This window comes from Lepidochelys olivacea (genome assembly GCF_965140295.1).
Source record: "Lepidochelys olivacea isolate rLepOli2 genome assembly, chromosome: 6".
Classification (NCBI taxonomy): Eukaryota; Metazoa; Chordata; order Testudines; family Cheloniidae; genus Lepidochelys; species Lepidochelys olivacea.
In genome coordinates, this window is record NC_140416.1 from 13,985,649 (window position 1) to 14,003,243 (window position 17,595).

A 17,595-nucleotide genomic window follows, 5' to 3' on the forward strand; every position below is an offset into this window, starting at 1 on the left:
AGATCCAAGGGTTTGGGTCTGTGGTCACCTATGCAAATTGGTGAGGATTTTGACCAAACCTTCCTCAGGAAGTGGGGTGCAAGGGTTGGGAGGATTTTGGGGGGAAAGACGTGTCCAAACTACGTTTCCCAGTAAACCCAGATAAAGTTTGGTGGTGGCAGTGGAAATCCAAGGGCAAAGGGTAAAATTAATTTGTACCTTGGGGAAGTTTTAACCTAAGCTGGTAAAAGTAAGCTTAGGAGGTTTTCATGCAGGTCCCCACATCTGTACCCTAGAGTTCAGAGTGGGGAAGGAACCTTGACACTATCACTGCTGCATTATCCATAATCAGATCCGTTGACTGATGGTGTGCTGGTTGAGTATCCAATGGCAAAGTCTTCTGAGGGCCTGGCTTGCCTTTTGTATTCTATCTGGTGTTTCTTCATCCAGGGAACCATAATTTGAGATTGTGCTACTCAAGCATGTAAAGTGATCAATGCTTGTTAGTTCTGTACTATCCATGGTGATGTTTCGCTCAATAGTTGTGCTTGATGGAGCTGATTGAAAGAGAACTTCAGTTTTTTCCAGGATGAAGGTGAGTCTAAACTGTTTAGTTGCTGAAGGGTGGAATGTTGTTGCTTCGACGCTGTCAAGGCTGCTAAGCTGTTACAGCTGCTCAGTGCTTCTCTCCTTTGAGCTCTGATGTTATCAGCACTAGCAGAGAGTGCAGCTTGCTAATTCAGCAGACCTCAATGTTACTCAGAGTCTCTGCTGCCCCCTTAGCCACACAAAGGGTTACGGTGAGGTACCCCAACATTTATAGACTGAGACAAACAACTGGGAGACCCAGCTTACCTACCACCTTACATGTTTCATGACATTGGTTTGTCACCTCCTCTTGTGCCTTATTCAGGGATGGTGTCCCTAGCCTCTGTTTGCCAGAAGGTGGGAATGGGTGACAGGGGATGGATCACTTGATGATTACCTGTTCTGTTAACATAAGAACATAAGAATGGCCATACTGGGTCAGACCAAAGGTCCATCCAGCCCAGTATCCTGTCTACCAACAGTGGCCAATGCCAGGTGCCCCAGAGGGAGTGAACCTAACAGGTAAGGATCAGTAATCTCTGGGTGCCATCCATCTCCACCTTCTGACAAACAGAGGCTAGGGACACCATTCCTTACCCATCCTGGCTAATAGCCATTAATGGACTTAACCTCCATGAATTTATCCAGTTCTCTTTTAACCCCTGTTATAGTCCTAGCCTTCACAACCTCCTCAGACAAGGAGTTCCACAGGCTGACTGTACACTGTGTGAAGAAGAACTTCCTTTTATTTGTTTTAAACCTGCTGCCCATTCATTTCATTTGGTGGCTCCTAGTTCTTATATTATGGGAACAAGTAAGTAACTTTTCCTTATGCACTTTCTCCACACCACTCATGATTTTATAGACCTCTATCATATCCCCCCTCATCTCCTCTTTTCCAAGTTGAAAAGTCCTAGCCTCTTTAATCTCTCCTCATTTGGGACCCATTCCAAACCCCTAATCATTTTAATTGCCCTTCTCTGAACCTTTTCTAATGCCAGTATACCTTTTTTTGAGATGACGGGACCACATCTGTACACAGTATTCAAGATGTGGGCCTACCATGGATTTATATAATGGCAATAAGATATTCTCCGTCTTACTCTCTCTCCCTTTTTTAATGATTCCTAACATCCTGTTTGCTTTATTTTTTTTACTGCCGCTGCACACTGCGTGGACATCTTCAGAGAACTATCCACGATGACTCCAAGATTTTTTTCCTGATTAGTTGTAGCTAAATTAGCCCCTATCATATTGTATGTATAGTTGGGGTTATTTTTTCCAAAGTGCATTACTTTATATTTATCCACATTAAATTTCATTTGCCATTTTGTTGTCCAATCACTTAGTTTTTTTAGGTCTTTTTGAAGTTCTTCACAGTCTGCTTTGATCTTAACTATCTGGAGCAGTTTAATATCATCTGCAAACTTTGAAACCTCACTGTTTACCTCTTTCTCCAGATCATTTATGAATAAGTTGAATAGGATTGGTCCTAGGACTGACCCTTGGGGAACACCACTAGTTACCCCTCTCCATTCTGAAAATTTACCATTTATTCCTACCCTTTGTTCCCTGTCTTTTAACTAGTTCTCAATCCATGAAAGGATCTTCCCTCTTATCCCATGACAATTTAATTTACATAAGAGCCTTTGGTGAGGGACTTTTTCAAAAGTTTTCTTGAAATCTAAGTACACTATGTCCACGGGATCTCCCTTGTCCACATGTTTGTTGACCCCTTCAAAGAACTCTAACAGATTAGTAAGACATGATCTCCCTTTACAGAACCCATGTTGACTTTTACCCAACAATTTATGTTCTTCTGTGTGTCTGACAATTTTATTCTTTACTATTGTTTCAACTAATTTGCCCAGTACTGACGTTAGACTTACCGGTCTGTTATTGCCGGGATCACCTCTAGAGCCCTTTTAAAATATGGGCGTTACATTAGCTATCTTCCAGTCATTGGGTACAGAAGCTGATTTAAAGGACAGGTTACAAACCATAGTTCCGCAATTTCACATTTGAATTCTTTCAGAACTCTTGGGTGAATGCCATCTGGTCCCGGTGACTTGTTACTGTTAAGTTTCTCAATTAATTCCAAAACCTCCTCTAGTGACACTGCAATCTGTGACAATTCATCAGATTTGTCACCTACAAAAGACGGCTCAGGTTTGGGAATCTGCCTTATATCCTCAGCCGTAAAGACCGAAGCAAAGAATTCATTTAGCTTCTCCGCAATGACTTTATTGTCTTTAAGTGCTCCTTTTGTATCTTGATCGTCCAGGGGCCCCACTGGTTGTTTAGCAGGCTTCCTGCTTCTGATGTACTTAAAAAATATTTTGTTATTACCTTTTGAGTTTTTGGCTAGCTGTTCTTCAGACTCCTTTTTTGCTTTCTTATTACATTTTTACACTTAATTTGGCCGTGTTTATGCTCCTTTCTATTTACTTCACTAGGATTTGACTTCCACTTTTTAAAAGATGCCTTTTTATCTCTCACTGCTTCTTTTACATGGTTGTTCAGCTGCAGTGGCTCTTTTGTTAGTTCTTTTACTGTGTTTTTTAATTTGGGATATACATTTAAGTTGAGCCTCTATTATGGTGTCTTTGAAAAGTGTCCGTGCAGCTTGCAGGGATTTCACTCTAGTCACTGTACCTTTTAATTTCTGTCTAACTAACCTCCTCATTTTTGCATAGTTCCCCTTTCTGAAATTAAATGCCACAGTGTTGGGCTGTTGAGGTGTTCTTCCCACCACAGGAATGTTAAATGTTGTTATATTATGGTCACTATTTCCAAGCGGTCCTGTTATAGTTACCCCTTGGACCAGATCCTGCGCCCCACTCAGGACTAGATCGAGAGTTGCCTCTCCCCTTGTGGGTTCCTGTACCAGCTACTCCAAGAAGCAGCCATTTAAAGTATCGAGAAATGTTATCTCTGCATTTCGTCCTGAGGTGACATGTACCCAGTCACTATGGGATAATTGAAATCCCCCACTATGATTGAGTTCTTTATTTTGATAGTCTCTCTCCCTTGGCATTTCATCATCACTATCACTGTCCTGGTCAGGTGGTCGATAATAGATCCCTACTGTTATATTCTTATTAGAGCCTGGAATTACGATCCATAGAGAGTCTATGGAACATGTGGATTCATTTAAGATTTTTACTTCATTTGATTCTACATTTTCTTTCACATATAGTGCCCCTCCCCCAGCGCACGACCTGTTCTGTCCTTCTGCTATATTTTGTACCCCGGAATGATTGTGTCCCGTTGATTGTCCTCACTCCACCAGGTTTCTGTGATGCCTATTATATCAATATCCTCCTTTAACATGAGGCACTCTAGTTCATCCATCTTATTATTTAGACTTCTAGCATTTGTGTACAAGCACTTTAAAAACTTGTCACTGTTTCTTCATCTGCCCTTTTCTGATGTGTTCATTCCCTCTGGGGCACCTGGCATTGGCCACTGTCATAAGACAGGATACTGGGCTAGATGGATCTTTGATCTGACCCAGTATGGCTGTTCTTATGTTCTTATTTCTGATATCTTGAACAAAACATCCTTATTCATTATTCTATCAAAGCATCTTATTTTCTGCTAGATTGGGATGTATTTGTACTGGCCTTCTGGAATGTATTTACATAAATATCTAGTGCCTGGTACTTTTAGCAATGCTCGCAGGAACTTTGCCAAGTTCATGTACTGGACAGTGAACTTGTAAAGCATCTGTTTTAATTCATAGCCTGACTTTGGTTCACAGCCTCTGGTTCAGGCCTCAGATCTTGCACCAGGCGCGCTTTCTTTACCACAGTGGTCTCTGACAACCTATCAGGGATAAGTTGTAGGTCATGTTTAACTCTGATTAAATAGAGCACATTCATCTGCAAAAAGGGCTTCATGTATGAGTTTCTCAAGAACTTTTGTCTTTGCAGTAAGCCTTTGGAGATTATCCCTTATGTAGATGCCCTTTTGAAGGCTGTTGGTTGCGTAATTCAGAATGGCTGCAAAAAAGAGACCAAAAAGGGCTGGTGCCAATTTGCAGCTTTGTTTCACCCCATTAGATATGGGGAGTGATTTAGAGAAGCCACCATGTGAGGGTACTTGACCAGTCATGTCTTCATGGAATTGACGTATGATGATAGTGAATTTGGTGGGGCAGCCAAACTTTTTTCTTGAATTGTCCAGAGGCCATTTCTGATGAGTTTCAAAGTTATTTTAAGATCAATGATGACAGCATACAGTTCCATGTTTTGTTGCATTCATTTTTCTGGAATCTGTCTCACAAAAGTAAATCATGTCTGTGGTGCTCCGACCTGGTCTAAATTCACATTGCGTCTCTGGTAGAAACTTCTCTGATACTGTTCTGAAAAGCCAATTGTGCAAAATATGGACCAGGATTTTGCCACCTACAGATAGCAGGGAGATACCCTGACAATTACCACAGTCAGATTTGTTCCCTTCAGTTTTGTATAATGTAACAATGGCATCTTTGAAGTCCTGAGGTAGCTTCCCAGATATCCTTCATGATTTTATGTAGAAACACATGAGTGCGTGGTGGTTCCCAGCTCCCATTTGAAGGCTTTGGCTTGTGCCCGTGGCTGTCTGTGTGGTACTTAAAATTAGATTTCTACATTTAATACTGATTATGGGGAATGGTCCTGAAATAGGTGCTAGCCCTCAACTCGTTGGTGGAAGCCCTTGGTCAGCACCTCCGGATCTGCCTCTACTGATTGCCGATGGGCTTCCAGGACCTCCTGATGGACATGCACCAGATCACGTCTCTGCTGTTGGAGAGAAATCCCTCAAGAGCCACGTTGTGAGCTTGCCCCAGCCACTGGTAACATGTGGCACCACTTTGCTGCTGCTACTGTGGGCAAACTTTGACTTGTGTCTGCGACTGCACCTCGCCCCTGCAACTCTTCACCTCTGATACTACTGCTGCTGGATCCCCCTGTTCCTGCCCCTGTCACTTCTGGCAGCATGGTGGGTGCTTCAGGGGCCTCCTCTGCTTCCCTGTCTGCCCCACCCCTGGTGTCTGTAACCCTCCAGGGCCCACGTCTGGACACAGGACCAGAGACGGCACCCCATGGTGCTCCCAGCTGTATTCCCCAGTAACCTCTTGTGGTCCTGGACTTGGAACCACTGTTTGATCTGTCCAGGTCCTGTGTTCTGCTTCCCCTTCCCTCCCTCAGTCTCCATGGCCTTGTTAAAGCCATGGGGGCTGCTATATGAATTACTTCACTGCAGTGTTGCTTGTCCCTCCAGCAGCCCCCTGGGGAAGAGCCTTTCCTTAAAGGCCCCTCCTCGCTCTCCGTCCCTCTCCCCTTGCACCCCTGCAACCCCAGGGATGTGCGCCACTCCTCTCTGGCCCCTCTCCCCCTTATTCTCCCCAGTTCTCCCCCATGTGTCTACAGCTGCTCTCCATAGTGCTCTGACTCCTTGTGCAGCTATGATTGTGAAGTGTGTTTTGGGCCTGGGTCATCAGTGTGCAGTGGGGGTCTCCGGGTGTGGAGCATCTTGTCAAGACTAATGCCTGGCCAGGAGCTGAGGGTGTGAATTTGCACCTTGTGAGTTAGTTCCATGTCTCTTGTGATGAGACCAGTGCCTGTCTGGGAACGTGGGACCCCTACTAGGGCTTTGAAAATTCAGAATGAGCCACTGTGCCCTTAACCACACCCTGTTCTCTCCCTTTGTTCCATACTCCTACCAGACCCCAAAGTATGACTAATGTCTCCCCCTTAATGTTAAATAACACTCTGAGCTTCCAGAGAAGCAAAAAAAGAAACACTTGTAGCTGCCCAGCCTGCCAGGTTTACCTGCACAGGCTTTGGAAAATGTCATCTCTTAGTCCTTCAGTTACCTCGTCTTTTAAGTGGGGTTACCTTTAAGTTACCTCACAGGTGTGTTGTGAGGCTAAATTAATTCATGTTTGTGGAGTAAGTCAAGAGCCTTAAATGGAAAAGTGAAGCAGTGACTTGTTTCTTCCTATACACACTAAAGGTCTCTCCAAGTCCCTCCACTCCCTGATTGAAATTCCTCCTGTCAGCCCCTGGATATTTGACAACCGTTTCAACCATTCACTCTCCACAGTGATCCAGCTCCCAGCTGCTGTGAATGTCTTACATCTCCTCCTCCCTCACTGTTCAGTTGGGTACATTCAGCTGCATGATGTGTGTTGCCGCGGTTTTAGATGCCTGCAGACAAAACTCCACAGTAACGTGGGGTTTGAGATATTCCTGATTGAACTGCCACGCTGTCTGAGATTTAACACGTTACTCTGTGAGGCTGTTAGACACACATCTACCTGACATGGAGGGTGCACAGGATGGCAGGGGTTAGGAAGGCAGGGTTAGTGGGGTCCGGGGACCTTAATTCTGCATTTCTATACTTTCTAAAGGTGTCTTTTCTTATTGTAACTTTGTAGCACTGACCTGACTGACATCGGTGGTTAAAATTGTAAGGCTCCATTAAACTTCATTTCCGTTAAGTTGTAGATAAATATTTACAAACTTGACACTACGTTGATAGTTTTTTTTTGTTTTTTTTTATTTTCACAGCTTTTCTGAAAGCAATATAAATGGAAAAACAACGAAAGTATTGGAAGTTTTGCAGAAGATAAAACCTGGTTTGTCGATTGTGCATAATGTAGCGTCCAGCCATCAGAACCTGGGTACAAAGACAAGGAGGATGGAATGTCTTCTATCTCTGCATCATACATCATCTGCAGACTAACGTCTCGGAGTTCAGACATGATGTGGAATAGTTTTGTGATGCACTCTCGGGAGGTTGGACTCGTTCTGCTGTTAAGCATTGCTACATATTGGCTTCTCTGGCTGATGTATATTTAAGTATCTGAAATGCAAGGCTGTACCGAGGAGTTACAAATCTTGAGACAGGTTTTGACTCCCTGAAAGGAATTGTAGTGGTGCCAGAGATTTGAAGGGGGAATTGCTTTCCCTTTAAAGCTGGCGTGTCAAACACCTGGCCCATGAGATGTATGTTTGTTGCTGCCTCATATGCTCAGATTCTACAGAGTCTAAACTTTTCTAAAGCCTAAATGTTTGCGGGACTGGGACACAAATAATTTATTTGTATCAATCACCACCACAGAGGATAGTGGGGCAATAGCTACGCTTTTTCAGGTAGTGGAGATGAGTCACTGTCGAAGATTGATGTGTCAAAAGTAGAATTGCTGGAATAAAACAGTTAAAAAAAAATAGCAATCAGTCACCGGGACTGGATGGTTACACCAAAGAATGCTGGAGGAATTTAATAATGAAGTAAAGCTGCTAACCATTGAAATCAGCTCCTGTAGCTGAGACCTGGGGCATAGCAAACACTGAATCTATCTCTAAGTGTTGAGGTAATCCTGGGAGTTAGACTGGTGAGCCTTGTGACAGATGAACACAGGCATGTCTTTGAGACTTTATATTATCTACATGTTTATGAGCCAGACCTTGGAAGCAGGAAAACTTCAAAGACTTATACTGAGATGGGCCCGGTGAGATGGGCCTATTCATAGGCTGTCGTATCAATACGTGTTATATGTATTTGTGGGTTCCTGGCTCGCTGGCTGGATTTCCTGGGGAATCTGGAGTCACTAGGGGATGAATAAAGCAAAAGGCTGGTTATGCAGATGCTCAGACTTTGAAGCTTCGCTTGCTGGGGAAAGGGTCAGTGGCTGGTTTTACCTGTTTCAGGAGGCCTAGGAAACAAAAGCCCTAAAACCATGTACAAGTGTGAGCCTGAACTGACAGAAGGCCTCATTCGATTCAATAACCTGACATGAACTTGAGAGTGAGAGAGACAGGAGCAGGAGGTGGATTTGCTCCACTCTTGTTCTGACTTTGGAGGGTGTCATTTGTTTGTGGGCGGGGGAGAGGGCTGGGGCCTAATGGAGGGAGAGATGTGGGTTGGAGGGAGGGGCCTGGTCACCTCACTGTCAGTGCAGGGGAGAGACTCAAGAGGCCATCCTTGGATCCAGAAGAGAATTTTCATTCTGTTCCAGTAGCTGTCACTATAATTTGTATATTTACAAGGGTTTTGTACAAATCCACAGCTGTTAAGTTTGCATTTTGCATAACTATTGCCAAGATTTGTTTATCCTGGATGTACATTTCCGTCATCTTTGCTGGAGTCCAATAAAGATCAGAATCAAGAAATAATGTTGCACTTTAAAGATTGTTTTTCTTGCCATGGTTTGTGCTAATGCACAAGAATCTTCCTTTTCTCTAGGGCTAGGGGAGTTCTGATGGATGTTTTCTGAACATTTTTTCATATTCCCAGTTTCTTATCTATTAGAGTCAATGCTTCCAAAATCCTGTGCAGGGAAAATGACAGGTTGGCCAGCTGAAAGAGGGTGTTTTGTTTTTCTCTGGGTGCTCATGGCTTGTTACAGAAGAGGGTGTAGGACAAATCCTAACTTTTTAGCATCCATGTTTGAACATTTTGGTCAAAATATGTGAGGATGGTAAATAAACGAGACCAGAGTATTTTTTAGCTCACTACAGAACTTGTTGTTCTCTGTAAAGTGAGTTCATCAATCTTGCTACTGAAACTGTGTATTCCTGGCCATTTCCTAGGCGTTTCTTTTCTTAAGTTTAAGAAAACTCTGTTTCTTGTGTGTGTCAGTATTTTCTTTAGCTGGACAAGGAGAGGGGAAATGAGGTAAATTCGGTGCCGAGAGATGGGCAAGGATTATACTTAGAAAGTGAAACGTTCTTCCCGTTTACAGAGCTTTTAGCCCCCACAGGATCTCCCACAGTGCCTAGGGACCACTCTGGCTAGCAGCTCTGCTGCTCTGATGCCAGGTAAACAGACATCCACCCCTCCCCCTGTAAAGCCCTGGGAACTTTGAAACCCCCCTTCCTGTTTCCTTGGCAAGTGCTCACTTATCATCTGGCCAGGTGACAATGGCTAGTCCAAAGCAAAGGATCCCCAGCTTGGAGCAATGCTGAGCTACTGGAGCTGATCAGTGTTTGGGGAGAGAGGCTGTGCAGGGACCCAGGATGCCCCGCGATCACCCCACCCTTTCTCATAAGACCTATTGTCAAAATGGAGAGAGCTGCATTGTGGGATAGCTGCCCTCAGGGCGCTGTTCTCATCGGCCATGGAAGTGCTGCAAATGTAACCACTCTCTGACGCCGGTGGAAATAAGTGAGTACACAAACCAGCGCTTTTCTTTCACCGGTTCACTATCACCATTGAAACTGACAGTGCAAAAACTCTGCAAGTGTGGACATAACCTAAGGTAAGTAGCAACACCTTGATGCTAGGGCTATGGACAAGATAAACCTGGAATGTAAAGATCAGGTTCCACGTGAATAGCACATGGACAGAGCATGCTGTATAGGGATTGGTTCCTGCAAAGTAACCAAGCCAATCCAGAAATGTGTGGTGTAATGAATAGCAAATGCAATGCGATGTGTAAATGTATAATAAGGAAGAGGATGTCTGTGTAAGTTTGAATGTGTGGAGCTCCCTATCCCTACCTATGCTTGAGTCTGATCAACTCAGCGTAGCTTTGCTGCATGCCAAATAAAGGAACCTGACTGATGAAAATCCAGAGTCAAACTGCATGTTCTGGATCCCAGAGAACTGGATGAGGTATTCTCCTGGAACTGGACAAGCTGTTCTGGATAAGCCGAATGGGGAAAGGTCTAGGAGGGAATCCCAGCAGGGGGCCAAATAGCTGAGAGCTGTGCAAATGCCTCATTTACACCCACATTTGCAGGAGTCATCCCCACATTGTCTGTGGATGCAGATTCCTCAGAGTTCTGCCCACAAGGATCCTGTGCAGGCTTGGGCTCCAAATGGCAACAGATTTGCCTGCAGTGATGCGTAGCCACAAACTTACATCTGCAGCTGGCTGCAGTTACCAAATTGAGGTCTGGTTTTAAAAGTGTGGCCCTGAGTATCGAGCTGGTTTATGTCATTGGCTGTATGGAGATAATTCTTATTCTGAAAGGCATTGGACATCATTTGGTGCTCAGTCGTGCTTTCCTTTCCTTTGTCCGTACATGTAGCAGCAGGTTTTTTGGAATTTCGCTGTTCACCAGAACTTGTCAGGGCTACATTCTGCCACCTTTACTCACAGTCAGTCAGTTCTCCTTATTCTGCAAGTAGTCCCATGTACGCTGATTAAACTCCACATGATTACGGGTGGGCAGTACATGGCCCCTCATGAGTAGAACAATTTAGCTGTGGTCTAATTTTCACTGCTGGTTCGTCTATATCCCTGATACTCAGGTCTGTTGTGATTCAGTTAATGGTGTTGCCTAAATAGTCTCGTCTTACTCTCCTACAGGAAATACAGGCCCTGCGCGTCAGGTTTAGTTGTTTCTCGTTTAAGCAAAGAGTGTAGTTCACAACACACTGACGTAGATCAGTGTGTAACTACAGTGCAGTGTCTCCAAATGTGTTTCCATCCATGTGGGGCGTAGCCTGCTCCCTGTGCTGTGTATAAATCCTCTCCCTTCCCTGTCCTGCCAGGTGAGTGCCCTAAGTACCAGGCTATCGAGTCATTCTCACTGTCACTCTCTGGCCCAGGGACTATTTATACAAAGCAGAACAGCTTCAGCAGGAGAGACAGAGGGTCTGTCTACACTGCCCACATTACAACATGGCCGCCACGGTACTGTGACGTAGGCTACGTAGTCACTCTCTCCCGGCGATATAAAACCCCACCCCGAATGAGCGGTGGTAGTTTTATCGCCCAGAGCGCTGTCTAAACTGGTGCTTTTCAGTGTTAAAACTTCTGTTGCTCGGGGCTGTTTTTTTACACCCCTGAATGACTAGTTTTAGTGCTGAAAGTGGCCGTGTGGACACAGCCTGAGGCCCACATCAGAATATCCCATAGACTAGGGCGTTCTCCGGCTGTGTGGGAGACACAACTATAAATCCCTTCATGTCAGGCAGCAGGGGCTGAGTTTTGGGTGTGCAAATAATCCTGGGCTCCAGTGATGGCATTTAGATGTCTGTCGGATTTGGGGCACCATCAGTTAATCAGTCATCTAAGTCCACAATCCTGCAAAGGAATCTCTCTGCATGAGTAAGCATGGGTCCATCTGTCCCTTTGCAGGCTCCAGGCCTGACACAAGTTGTGCCTACAATGATTTGCCCCCACAAAATTGCACCTGCCGCTGATTACAGGTAGAAAAATGGATTTTGTTTCTGACCCTGTGCCCTAAGTCTGTAGCTGGTAGATGGGTGTAATTAGGTGCAGGGGGATCATTTTTATTTAGCTGAGCATTTGTCACTTTCTGTGAGAGGCTTTTCAGGGACCTGACTGACTTTATTTACTTTTGTTTGTCTATCAATGTAGTGGAAGTTTTTAGAGGTTTGAGGACGAATTGTTGTTCACCAAAACGTTGTTTAATTTGTTAGGGCTGGAGTCCACACCCCCCACCCTCGCCTTTACTCTCCTGGAGTCACCTTACCCACACATAGTCCCACTGAAATCAACATGAGAAGAGATGGCAGAATATGGCCCCAAATGTGTACAACAATTTGGTTGCAGTCACACAAATCTGACAAAAATCTTACTTCTCGTGCATCATGACGTCCAAATCTAAGACATTTAACATTGCTGCCTAGATAGTTGCTTATTACTCTGCCATTCCAGAAATGTAGCTACACTCCTTTCTGGGGGGTTAATTGCTTGCCATCTAAACTGCACCTATTGTGACGTGTCATTCCATATGCTTTATGGAAATATGCTTATGTATGAATCGGACATAACTGAGATATACTTTATGCAAGATGGCTCATGTAAGGTGTCATTGGAAAGGTTATGATGTAGTGAATATGATTATCCTATTTGTATGCAAGTATCATTTCTGTATCTGGAATTAGGAACATGGACTGTAGATTTATATTACCAATGTGTTTATGCTGGGTGAAGCCTGTTACTGGCCCTTCATGTACAACAATGAAAAAGCTGATGGCCCATCAGCAAGAGACAATGGGCTGTAAAAGAGCTTAGTCTTCCTGTGAACGTGTGGGTCAGCCTGTGAAGAATGGCTACAGGGGCCCTATAGAGACATGTGACCATGTCACCTGATCCTGGAACCCATCTTGAATTGTGTACTTTTCCACGAGAAACTGGCAGTGTGTGTGTCAAACTAGGAAACAAAGGACTCCTGCCTTATGAAAATCCTATTTAAGGGTGGGGAGTGAGGTAATCCAGGTTGTCTGTTCTCCCCAGCTACCCCACCCAAGATGACTGCTAGAAACAACTAAACTGGGGGAAGGAACTGGGCCCAGGCTGGAAGGGTGTCTGGCCTGTGAAGAAGATTATTAGAACCACATTTAGCATGAGAACTTACATGTAACAAGTTTCTTTAGTGTATCTCACTTAGATTGCGTGCTTTGTATTATTTTCTTAGTAATCTGCTTTATTCTGTTTGCTACCTCTTTGACCACTTAAAATACAACTTTTCATAGTTAATAAACTTATTTCTGGTTTATAATATAACCCAGTTTATGTAATTTCTAACTCGGGGGAGCAGGGGAAGAGGCTGTGCATACCTTCCTTCACATTGAGGAAGGAGGCTAACTTCATATAACTTTGGGTTTGTACCCCAAGGGGTGGTGGATGATCTTCTGTGTGTTGTGGCAAATCCCTTAAGCTGAGTCTTCCCAGAGCTGTTCTTAGTGCCTGTATCAGCAGCTGGTTGTGGCCCTGCCTGTGAGCTTTTCCAGAGGAGGCTTGAGAACCTGGCTTCAGCAAGACCAGGTAAAAGGGGGCCCAGTCTGGCAGAGAAGCCGGGCTCAGTTGTATCTTAAACACCTCAGGTGACATCCCAGGAGTCCCGAACTGTCACACCTGTAAATATAATTCATCCCAAAAAAATGGTTTAAAAAGAACATTAAAGTTGTAAAATCAAGCACTCAAAAGTTAAATGCCAAAATTAAGGTTGTCTGTGCAATCTTAATTCAGGCTCCTTGTGTATATGCATTATTATGCTGCAGTTAATTACATGATTAAATCCTGCATTTTTCCACAAGACCATACCTCATTCAGTGCATAGCATGGACCTGCTCTGGGAACAAATCAGGGCTGTGTCGTGAAGAAGGCTGTTGCCCATAGGACCCGTGCCTCATTTGTTGCAGAAATTGAAAGGTGTGTAGTGGACGAGGCAGGGGACTGCAGGAAAAGGATGGTTTCATAGTAAAGGCAGGTGAATGTTGCCCCAGAGAACTGGATTCTATCCCTGCCTCTGCCACAGAATGTCCATGTGTTCACAAAGTGTTCACAACTGGCCACTAATTGTGTGTTTCTCATTTTCTGGGTGCCTAACGTGTGAGACACGTGGGGCCAGATTTGCAGAAGTGCTGAGCGCTCATGACTGTGTAACCCACACACCTTCTGGGTGTGGTGTTCTGTCCCCTCAAGTGGCACCAAGACCACTGTAGCCAGACAGCCAGCCCCCCCTCTCAGACCAGCATTGCTGGAAACACAGGAGGAAGCAGGAACAGGGCACTTAACATATATTCCAGCACAGCCTTTGAAGCTGTGAAAGCACAGGTGTGCTGCTACAATGTGCCTCTGGGAACAGATACAACGATTAAGCTCACAGCAGGCAGAGGCCCTGTGACAGACATGGCTGTTAGCCCCTACTAAATAGCGTGATGCACACACACCAACATCCTAGGTGGGAAAATATTTACCCTGATAAAAGAAATGTCCAGTAGTCGAAACTTATTGTTTCTCTCCTTTGCAAGTGTAAACTACTCTTGCGAAAGCTGGCGTCACCCCGACAGACCAGCCTCAATTTGGCATAAGAAAGGAGAAAGAGAATAAAGGAGTACAGAGGTATAAGTAGGGGACCTACAGCACCATGATTTTTGAGTGCTTTTCACTATCTATCTGCTGGTCAGATAAGTGACAGCCTCCCAAGGCTTCTGCAGCTAAGAGGGTCCCTACGCCTTGTCCCTTATTCGTCTTTCCGCGGAATTGAGTGACCGATCCTGGCTTGGCACCGCTGGAATCGAGAGATGCAAGGAGGGTAAGAAGCACCCACACCTGATCTCCTATCTTTAGTGTACACATATTTTGAAATAGAGCTCTATACTTTGTTTTCTTTCTTTGGGATTGTGGCTTCAGTTTTGTAACTTGTTTGTGTGTGTAACATCTCTACATTTAAATAAGTAGGCACTAGCAATTTTGTAACCACATGATTAGAATCTAGCTTAATAAATTTTTGGTAACCATTTATGCATAAGCCTGACTTGTTTTCTCTGGTTTACTGTAAAGCAGCCAACACAATTAAAGAACCTCAGCCGTTTTGGCTCTAAAGCCTGGCCATTAGGTGAGAGTACTAAGAGCCTAGCGTTGAGTTGTGCCGCCTCCACGGGGCAAACTCTTGGGGCACCTGTCAGTCAATCCTGGCTGCCCGCTGCGAAGGAGCTCTGAGCTCTAGCAGTTAAAGTCACGGGTGTGGAGAGGCTCTTAGTGCTGCCATTGGGGCACCTGTCAGTCAGTATTGACTGCCCGCTGCGAAGGAGCTCTGAGCTCTAGCAGTTAAAGGCACGGGTGGTTAGGACCTTGGGGCATCCGTCAGCCTAGCCCGGGCTGCCCGCCGCGAAGGGACAGTGCGTCCTAGCGGTTAAAGTCACGGATGGTATAAACGGGCATAGCTGGCACCTCACCAAACATCCTTGGCCGTCGGCTAACAGAAATTGGCGTCACGAACAGGATTGTGATATAGGCTGCACTACAGTAACACAATGAAACCAGTCATGATAAACACCACAGAATTCCCTGAGCTAGAGAAAAGTTTGACCCAAGAGGGATGGGGAAACCCTCTGTGGAGCAAAGAACTGCTGGAGAAATATTGGGGAAAACCAGCAGAGATCTGGCAGCATTTCTGTAACTGGAGAACTGCCTGCAAGATGAAGAAAGGGAAAGGAAAAGGTGCTTGTATATGGCTGCTTACTAACGTTTGGCAAGCTGCCTGTAAGGATTATAATGGTCTGGCAATAGAATTTAATAGGCTGCAACAGGAAAGGGACACACTGCGCAAGGAATGCCAGAATTTAGATACCAGAGTAAGAACACTGAATAGGGATATGGAACATCTTCAGAAAAGATTACTTCCCTTAATTGAGAAAGAAGGGATAGAACGAAGGGAAAAACTGGAGACTAAAACACGCAGTATCAACCGGGCTAAAGTTGAGACTGCTCTCTGGCTAGACCCTGAGGAATGGGATGGAGACATTTGGGATTCAGCAAATGAGTCCCCCTCCTCTGAGGAGGAAGGTCCCTCTGTAAAATTAAGACCAGCTATCACACATCACAAATCAGAAGAACATGAGGAAAATTTGAGTGGGGCAGAGCTGGATGAAGAAGGGGATGACAATTATCCATCCACCTCTTCAAAAACAAAGAAGGGAGGTAAAAAGGGAAAAGGGAGTAAAGCTCCAACACACTTTACCAAAATTACCACCCGCCAATATACTCCCATGGAGTTAAAAACAATCCAGGGAGATTTTGCTAAAAAGCCTGAGGAAGGTATAATAGAGTGGCTGGTCCGCCTCTGGGACACTGGGGGTGGATATATACGCCTGACAGCCCAAGAAACTGAGCGCCTTAACTTAGGTGCAGGAATATTCCTGGAACATTCAGAGGGGAACACCCCTAAAACACTTTGGTCTCTGGCTTGTCGATGGGCAAGAGGTATTTACCCAGCAGACCGAGATGAACCCACAGTAATGCACTGGACCAACATAGATGAGGTAAAAACAGCTCTATTAACTGTGGCTGTTATTAGCATGCTTGGCCAAAACCCTCAAGAGTTAGCCTATGAAAGCCCATGGGAGGGTCAGGTAGATGTAGATGATCTCAGACCCCTGCTTAAGGGAGTTCCGAGTAACCACAGGGCTATGGCACTGTCCCTTAGATCAGAAGCTGCAGCACATAACAGTACCTTTCGGGCACTGCTAAACCTTCTGGTGTCATACTTTAGAGAATTTGGAGACATCAGAGCACTGACAGGCAAAGCTAAGATGCGTTCCCTTCAGGGAAACAAGGGGGCACCATCTAAAGGACATAAAAACAAGCGAGAGCCAACCCAGGAGGAAAAGGAGCTTAGAGCCAAGTTGTGGAGACAATGTCTGGCTTTAGGTTATCCCAGAGATGTGATAAATGGACTGCCCACAGAGCGGCTAAAATTATTCACCACCTTTAAAAGAGCTGACTGGGAGACAACTAATGCTACTCCCAGTGCACCTCTGCAGCTCTCTCCTCCTCCCCCACCTGCAGACACCCGGTATACTCCATTGCTGCAGCAACTGCAAGAATTACCAGAGCAGGGAAACTAGCTTGCGGGGGCCAATCTCCTCTCCTAATAAACCAGCTTAAATCCAAAGAGGAGAAAACAACAGCAAAAGACCCCCGGATACATGGAACTGTAAATGACAAACACATTATTCCTTTCTTAATGGACACAGGGGCTCAAAGGTCCATGATTAAGCGAGAAAGTTTTCAGGGCTCGCCACCTACTGGCGGAAAGCAGGTACTTGTTACAGGGGTAAATGGCAGTACCATAACTTACCCATTAGTTAAGATAAAACTGGATATCCCATTGCAACCCCACCATCAGCCCCGAAAATATGAGGTGATTTTGGGCAATGCCAACATACTGGGCATGGATGTTTTAAGAGGAAAGAAGGGAAGGATTAATGGGGAAAGATGGGCTTTTGGAGTCAGTTCTGTTCCTCATGCCACCCACCTGGAAGAGGAAAGCCCTCCCCACTATTCTGTAAACTTACTTAGCAGCGCGCCTGCTCTCCCGCCCTCAACAGTAACAAACATAAAGCAGTATAATGTCCCAGCTGAGGCCATAAGCCCTGTTACTGACCTGATCAAAGATTTGGAACAGCGAGGAATTTTAATTCGTACCCACTCTCGCTTTAATTCTCCTGTGTGGCCCATCAAGAAACCAAATGGCAAATGGAGACTCACTATAGACTATAGGAAGCTAAACAGTAACACTGGACCATTAACTGCAGCAGTCCCTAGCA